This window comes from Varanus komodoensis, unplaced genomic scaffold (genome assembly GCF_004798865.1).
Source record: "Varanus komodoensis strain SLA01 unplaced genomic scaffold, ASM479886v1 scaffold1154, whole genome shotgun sequence".
Taxonomy (NCBI): domain Eukaryota; kingdom Metazoa; phylum Chordata; class Lepidosauria; order Squamata; family Varanidae; genus Varanus; species Varanus komodoensis.
The window spans coordinates 17756-25636 of NW_025335332.1; the positions used below are offsets into that span (position 1 = coordinate 17756).

General features: G+C 49.2%; 1 long non-coding RNA gene across 2 annotated transcripts in view; it reads right to left on the reverse strand.

Moving 5' to 3' along the window:
- LOC123018789 overlaps nt 1–3874 on the reverse strand; it is a 5782-nt gene extending 1908 nt beyond the window's left edge. The window contains exons 1-3 of one of the 2 annotated variants that reach the window (XR_006413810.1): nt 3682–3874; nt 2380–2502; nt 700–2257 (exon numbers count right to left, since the gene is read on the reverse strand). This is a non-coding gene — a long non-coding RNA (uncharacterized LOC123018789). Of the gene's footprint in view, nt 1–699; nt 2258–2379; nt 2503–3681 lie in introns of those variants that run through there. The other variant, XR_006413811.1, reaches the window with a different exon arrangement.
- Nucleotides 3875–7881: the final 4007 nt, after the last annotated feature.

Below are 7881 nucleotides of genomic sequence, written 5' to 3' on the forward strand. Positions count from 1 at the left end.
GGGCTACAGAGGTGAGATGGAAGTGAATGTTTGGGAGTCTTGGGGTAACAAAAGAACGTTGCAGCTCTGTCCCTTCAGAATGGAAGATTCCTCTTTGGATGCCTCCAAAAGACTTGTGAGTCCATGGAAGAGGGGCTATTAAATTCTGAAAATCCATCTTCCTATGGAGGTGCCCTGCATTTATTTCCAGATGGCTCAAAGGACACATTGATCAGTCAAATACAGCTTCCCAAATTTCTGCAGATTCCACTGCAGAGCTCCCTCAGTTCTGTGGCCATATAAGAGTGCATTCATAGGTGCATTCCCCAAATGTCCCCATGCTAATACAAGCATTATTTTATTTTTATTTATTTTATTTATTAAAACATTTTTATGCCGCCCCATTCGCCGAAGCCTCGGGGCGGCTTACAACATAGATAAGACAAGTCCTGACAATCATATTGCAAAGTCAGGAATTACATCTGAGTCTGTGTTCACTCCAGAAAGTGCGAGCCTGGGAAATCAGGATAAAAAATGAACAGGGATGAATGTTGCATTTATCCCTACTTTGATCAAAGCCCTGATTGAGTAGGAGGCAAGCCAAAAAGACTCTACATCTGACATAGATTATATTTTCTCACAAAACCAGAGAAAAGTAGAGCTGGACTGGGCACTCAGCTCAGATGGGGTTGGGTCCAACAACCTGCTTTGTGCGTATTTGGGGGGTCTTTCTTTCTTTCTTTCTTTCAAACTTTTCTATGCCGCCCCATTCGCCGAAGCCTCGGGGCAGCTCACAACATTTACTGGCTATACTTGCTTGTTGTGCACTGGGACTAAAGAACTCTGGCCAAAGATAGTGCTCTTGGTTTGAGAGAGAGAAGGGAGGAAACCTAGCTCCTGACCAAAGGGTTGTTGAACCAGATTTGTTCCTCTATGCAGAGAAATATAGCACTCTGGGCCATTCACTGCATGGAGGGGTGAATAGGTTAACTGAACCCCCTGAGGTCAATGGAACAGCAGGGAATGGTTTTGGGAACCCCTCTCCCTTCAGCTTGCAGCAATACAATTTTTATCTACCATACAAGTTTGAGGGTTTCAAGTGACCTTCAGACATTCAGAAATATTTCAAATATACTTCAATGGGCAATTCTTTACAGAAAGAAAGAGGGAACTCCAATGAGCCACCGCATTTTGTGCAATGCATGTCACTTTAACCTTGACCATTTGTGCTTTCCTTTGCAGAAGATGCCTTTTGGAAGGTGTGTGGAGAGGTGCTCTCCAGGGCAGCAGAGAAAAGTTCCAGAGGGGAAGCCGGTTTGCTGCTACAGATGTGATCATTGTCCGGAAGGGACAATTTCTCACTGGACAGGTATTTCAGTTTGTGAGCCATGGAAAGTATTGGAAAATACTGCAGAGTAAAGTGACAACCGAGGAAGCTCAGAGACAAGGAAGAGAGACTACATTTTCCCCTACCAATAGTTTTTTCCTGATTCCAGTCTGAATTGCATATTGCTGTAGCTTGCAATACAACTTTTTGCCTGTGTGAGTTCTATGATGCAGTGTAAGAGATGCACACACACTGAAGCTCTTTCCACATTCCATACACTTATATGGTTTCTTCCCTGTGTGGCGTCTGTGATGCAGATTTAGGGAATAACTGGAAGTGAAGGTCTTACCACATTCCATGCATTTGTAAGGCTTCTCTCCCCTGTGGATTCTTTCATGTATAGAAAGATAACCCTTCTGACGAAAACTCTTTCCACATTCCACACATTGATATGGCTTCTCCCCGGTGTGGGTCTTTTGATGCTCAGTAAAATTTCCAGTATTACTGAATCTCTTCCCACATTCCATGCAGTGATATGGTTTTTCTCCTGTATGAGTCCTTGCACGTAAAGTAAGTGCATACTTCCGACTGTAGTTCTTTCCACATTCCTTGCATACAAAGGGTTTCTGCCCTACATGTCTAATGTCAGGTTTAGTAAGACTTCCGTTCATCCTGAAGCCCAGTCCACATTCAGTGCTGTAAAAAGGTTGGTCTTTGGTGGACCTGCTGCCTTACCTATTCTTCCCTATTAAATATTTTATCTCAGTTTTGTCTCTCTTTTCTTCTCTTCCTCTCAGCAACTTTTGAAACAAAGAGTTCCGGCATTCCACACCTTGAGAAACAGGCGTTTTTCTTCTTTCTGATGCCACTTAATTTGGAAATATCAGTTCATGCTTATGTCTAACGATTAGATGCATGGATCCATCTGATTCTCACTGTCTTGTCATGCACCTGTTCAGGAATATGTAGAAAATGAAAACCTTGTTATGATCTAAATACTGAAACCACTGAACTCATTGGAAACCAGGATAGATAATTTCTTCTATTCATCTTAATGTCTCTTACATTCTTACCTGTCTACTTTGTGTGCTTGACTAAAACTAGGTTCTTCACTTATGTCCTCTGGTGATGCAGAGTTCACAGACACCGGGATTTAGATCTACTCTCATTGGTACAGGGAGCTGAGCAATGTAAAGCTAATAGGAAGAGGGAGGAGTTAATTTGCATGTGCATGGCAAGGTCAGGAAGATTTTAGAACAAAACACATGAAAGGTCCCTACAAATTTACAAGATTTTCTGTAATACTAAGTTGTCTGGCAGGAAAAAATCCCAGTGCCAAGATTCTCCCAGCAGAGTATTCTAAGGTTTATACGATCACCCAAAGACATTGCTGTTCTTGCTCAGCATTTGGTACATAAATTTTCCCACACCACATGTTGTCACTGGCACCAACCAGGATAGCTCTAAAGGCATGCAGGGCAAATTCAAGGCGGATGGGCTGTCAACAGCCAATGGTCCCCTTGCCTGCAATGCCAGAGGCAGGATGGCTAGGGATTAGTGCCAAGGACGGACACCAGAGGCCAGCCAGAGGAGCACCTCTGGTGAGCACCTGCCCTTGAAAATCAGAGGTCTGTCCACCAGGCATGCTTTAAAAACAGAGCACAAGCACCAGGGTGCAGCCCTTCAATTCCCCATCGTTGACTGGGCAGGGAAACTTCACGCAAGTTCTACATCTGCCTTTGGACACAGGGCCACCCAGCTGCAAATTCTCTGATAGACAAGGGAAGGTCCTAAGCATGCACTGAAGGAGGAGACCTGCTCCCTTGTTCAAATCACTGACAACTGTAGAGACAGGGCTCTTTTAAAAATCAAACATTAAGGCAGGGATCTTTTCAACCACTGATGACTGTGGAGGCAGGGCTCTTGGCTTTTCAAAATCTAATTTTAAAAAATCCTGTTCTTATCACCCCTCAACACACTATTCTTCTGAGTAAGGCAAAGCAGGGTAGCAAAATATAAGGAAACAAACACATTTCCAGACCATTCTATTCACACCCAGCCTTAAAGCTGTCCCCTTACAGCCCCCCCCACCCCATTCCTAAGTTGGCTGCAGAGCAGCTTTTCCACTCCACCACAAAAGACTTGCATATCTTACACCTCTAGTACTGTGACTATTTTATTATTCTCCCGTAAGGAGTTCAGAGTGGTCCAAAGAACACCTCCGCTTTCTCTTCACAACAAGCCGGCGAGGTAGGCTAGCCTGCGAAAAACAAATCTAATCGCTGCTGCACCCGACTCAGGCGCGCGGGCCACCTGGCGCAACACTGATGTCGCTAAGGGCCAGAGGCTCTGCAGAGATGAAGCCGGGGCTTTACCGGGAATGGAGGCGGTGGTCTCCGCCGTCCCGGGCGCCGCAGAGGCCAGCGCCCACGCCTCCTCGGCCCGACCCAACCAAGACGCCGCGCAGGCTCCCCTACCGGTCCGCCTCGCGGGGCCGCAGCGGGGGACTCTGGAGGACCGCGGGAGGAGCGAGACGCGAACCCCAGAAACGGTTCCTCCACTTCCCACTGGCGGGGTTACCAAGGCGTCCTTCACTTCCGGGGCAGTGCTCCGCTTTTGGGCCCCATTGCGGGCCGCTCTAGGAATCCATCGGTGCCCTTAACCCTTCAGCGCCCGCCTGAACGCTCTTCAGCAGCGTTTGCCTTTTCTCCTGGCATGCTGCGCCCTCCCTGCACGCGCCCTGGGGAATGGGCAGATTTCACAGCCGCACGCGGGATTTGAGAGCCTCGTTCGCAGATGGAGAGCAGCGAGGGGATGGCGGGAAGGGCGCGGAGGGGCTCTGCCCCTTCCCCCAATTCCCCCCAAATCAGGCGGCGGGGTCCCTCCGCCCCCACTCCCGCACCCCACTTGCTCTCCACGCACCAGCCAGGGAAGCTCGTGGAGGGGCAGCGTCCTCCCCGATTCGCGAGGAAGGGGAGTCCGCGGGGGTCCTGCCTGGCATGGGCACGCAGCATTGGCGGGCTGCGCGGGAGCCGCGCTCCCTGTCCCCCTCCATCCCGTCTCGCCTCCCGCACCCGAACGCCTTTCAGCGGCAGCACGTGCCCCTCTGAAACCTCAATGGCGTGGTGAGGTGGAATTGGCCCCCTCGAGATCTGCGGCTCTAGAATAGTATCTCTTGGGCAGCCCGAGTGCTCGGCCATGTTCATAACGCTCTGCGCGGATCCTCTCTGTGCCCTCCCCTCCCCATCGGCTGAGAACACCCCGGCATCGGCCCCGTGGGCTTCGTGGTCGAGGAGCTGCAGGCCCCGTGGGAAGAGATTGAGAGAACTCGGCATGTTTGGACTGGAGAAGGGAAGACTGAGGGGAGATGGCCCAGCATTTTACACGTACTTGAAAGTCTTCCACAAAGAGGAAGGGCAGGATCTCTTCTTGCTCATCCCAGAGTGCAGGACAGGGAACAATGGGCTCAAGTTGCAGGAAGCCACATTCTGGCAGGGCATGGGGAAAAACATGAGTGTCAACCGTCCGCCAATGGAACCAATATTCTAGGGAGGTGGAAGGCTTCCCCAATCAAGAGGCACTCTGGCTCAACATGGAGGCCTGCACTGAGGGGGGGGGGGTGTTCAATCCACCGGTCCTCTGGCCCCTTCCAACTCAAGGATTCTGTGATCCACTCCATGCCCATTTCAGGCTCCTGCTCGATGGGGGATGCACTTGGGAGTTTTCTGTCTGAGAAGTGAGAACAGACAGAAATTAGAGGTTCTCTGTGGGAGTGCAGATAGGGCTGGACCTTGGGGCCCACATCAGGGGACTGTGCAGCTCAAGGAACTCTGCACATTCACAGCATGATACGTAAATGTTTCAAACATGAAAATAACACCACAGGATAAGACCTCCACGGATGAACATGGGCTTTTCTTCCTGGCCACCACCTAGAGACAGGAGAGCCTTGTCTCCAGACCGTGGACTGTCAATCCAGGTTACATTTGCACTTTCATTCCAATGGGCTCTCGCTTGCTTTCCCTGGGAAATGAGGTGAAATGGGGAAAGATCCTTCCAAGCTTGCACACTAGAGGCGTGTGTTCCCCAACCTGCCTGTTGGTCAAGAAGGCTGGTAGGGCTGCGAAGGTGGAAAAGTCAGAGCTGCAAATGGCACATTGTCCTGCTTGATTTGGCATGGTCAAAAAATGATCACTCATTTGGATGGAGATGCAGGAGGATCTGTTCCCAGCAGGATTTATTTTGCTGCTACGCTCTTTCATTTTTTTTACAAGGAGCAAACGGGAGAACAGTTTACTACTACTACTACTTCTACATTTACATTCTATTTTTCATCCCCTTGTGAGGATCCCAAGGAGGCATGCATGGTGCCATTTTATCATCACAACAGCAGCCCTGTGAGGTAGGTTGGGCTGACCATCTGTGCCGGGGCCAAAATCACCCAGGAAACTTCATGGTTGGGTGGGGACTAGGACCCAGGTCTCCCAGGTCCCCAGTCCACTTTAACCACCATTCATGTTCCTTTTCAAACCTGTCTTTCTACCAAAAATAACATTCAAAACATTGAAAATTTATTAATGTTAATGCTTAATAGTACATTAAAATGTATCACAAACAAAAAACCCCTCACATTTAATTCAGCTCTTCTTCCAGGAACGTTCTGGGTGGATTTGGCCTAGGACACGCTTGTCTCTCTTCCAGCCCAGGGTATTCTGAAACCTTTCCTCTAGCACCAGGTTTTGAACACATCTAGCTACTTCCTGTCAGCTATCTTGAAGTCCGTGGCCAATTTAAAGTACTTACAGATAAATCCCTAAACAACTTGGGTGCTTGGTATTTGAAGGACTGCCTTCTCCTATATGTCTCTGCCTGTCTGCTAACATCCAGACAGGAAGTCCTTCTCAAGGAGCTTCTCCTAAGGAGGTGAGGGGGATGACTGCTAGAAGGGCCTTCTTGGTGGTTGTACCCCATCTCTGGAATAGCTTCCCTAGAGAGGAGCACCTGTTGCCATCATTGTTATTGTTCTGGTGCCAGGCAAAGATGTATCCTCTCTCCGGCTGTTTTAATGGTTAAAATTGTCACTCTTTTAATAGTGACAATTTTGATTTTGCCTTTACACTCTTCCTGTTTTGCAGTTGTCGGTTCTAATTTTTAAAAAACTTAGATTTTTGTGTGTGATGATATTGATTGGTTGAATCTGATTTTTGGATGCTACTGTTACTAGTTAATTTTTTATAGATTTTAATATGTTATTCTGTTTTGATGTTTCCGCAAGAGAACTCAAGTGCAGGCTAATAAAATGGTGTGTAAATGGAAAATGTGAATAAATACCATATTTTTCGCTCTATAAGACACACCTGACCATAAGATGCATCTAGTTTTTAGAGGAGGGATCCATGGAAAGCTTCCTGATAATCATGGGCACATTCCCCATCACTTCCCTGTGGGCTTCATTAAAAGACGGGTTGCCATTTGAAAACACACACCGACCTGTGATTAATAGCTCTCACCTGCGCCAGAGGAGGGGGGTGGAGCAGGGCACGCTGAGCACGTGCCGGCCAGGTCTGGTGCAGCCGGGCTGGCAGCGTGCCAGCGGTGGTCTTCCGGGCGGCAGCAGGTCTTCCCAGGTGGTGGGGGTGAGCAGTCCGTCTCTCCGTGTGGCCGGGGGGTTAAAGCCCACGGCTTCTCCTCCTCTGCACCGCTCCCCCTGAGCGGCATAGCTCTCACCTGCACCAGAGGGTGGGGGGTGGAGCAGCGCACGCCGAGTGTGTGCTGGCCAGGTGGTGCCACGTGGTACAGGCGGGCTGGCAGCATCCCGGGCGTCGGGCATGCACACATTCACTCTATAAGACGCACAGACATTTCCCCTTACTTTTGAGGGGGAAAAAAGTGCATCTTATAGAGTGAAAAATACAGTAACTATGGCCCAAGGCCAGTGCAGAGGTCTTAAGAATTGACTTCCCCTACTAAGACTTAATGTGTGAAGGGATTTGCTCTGACAAATGGCCAACCTTCCCAAGACTAAGATGCAAGTCTTAGGACTGATCTGCTGGGCATAAATCCTCAACATTTAGAGGAACATTGTATAAATCAGATGCTGTCTTTAGCTTTTGTGGTGAGATGTTCCTTTGTATTCAGATCAGGCCTCACCAGAATAATGTAGCACTTGGGAAGGAAGATGCAGCCCAGCAGCCCAGTGCTGGAGGCCAGGATGGAGAAGACCTGAACAGCCACCATGTACTTCCCCTTGGTGCTCAGGTAGGTGGGCACAAAGGACACCCAGACACTGCAGAAGACCAGCATGCTAAAGGTGATCAGCTTGGCCTCATTGAAGGCCCCAGGCAGCTTCCTGGCCAGGAAGGCCAGCGTGAAGCAGACGGCAGCCAGGAAGCCCATGTAGCCGAGGGCAGTGTAGAACATGGCCACAGATCCTTCATTGCACTGCAGGATGATCTGTGCAGCTTGGGAGTGCGTGTCAGAGTCAGGGAAAGGAGGAGAGGTCCCAAGCCAGGTGGTGCAGATGACAATTTGAACACTGGAACAGGAGACAACAATGGAGTTGGCCAAACTCTTCC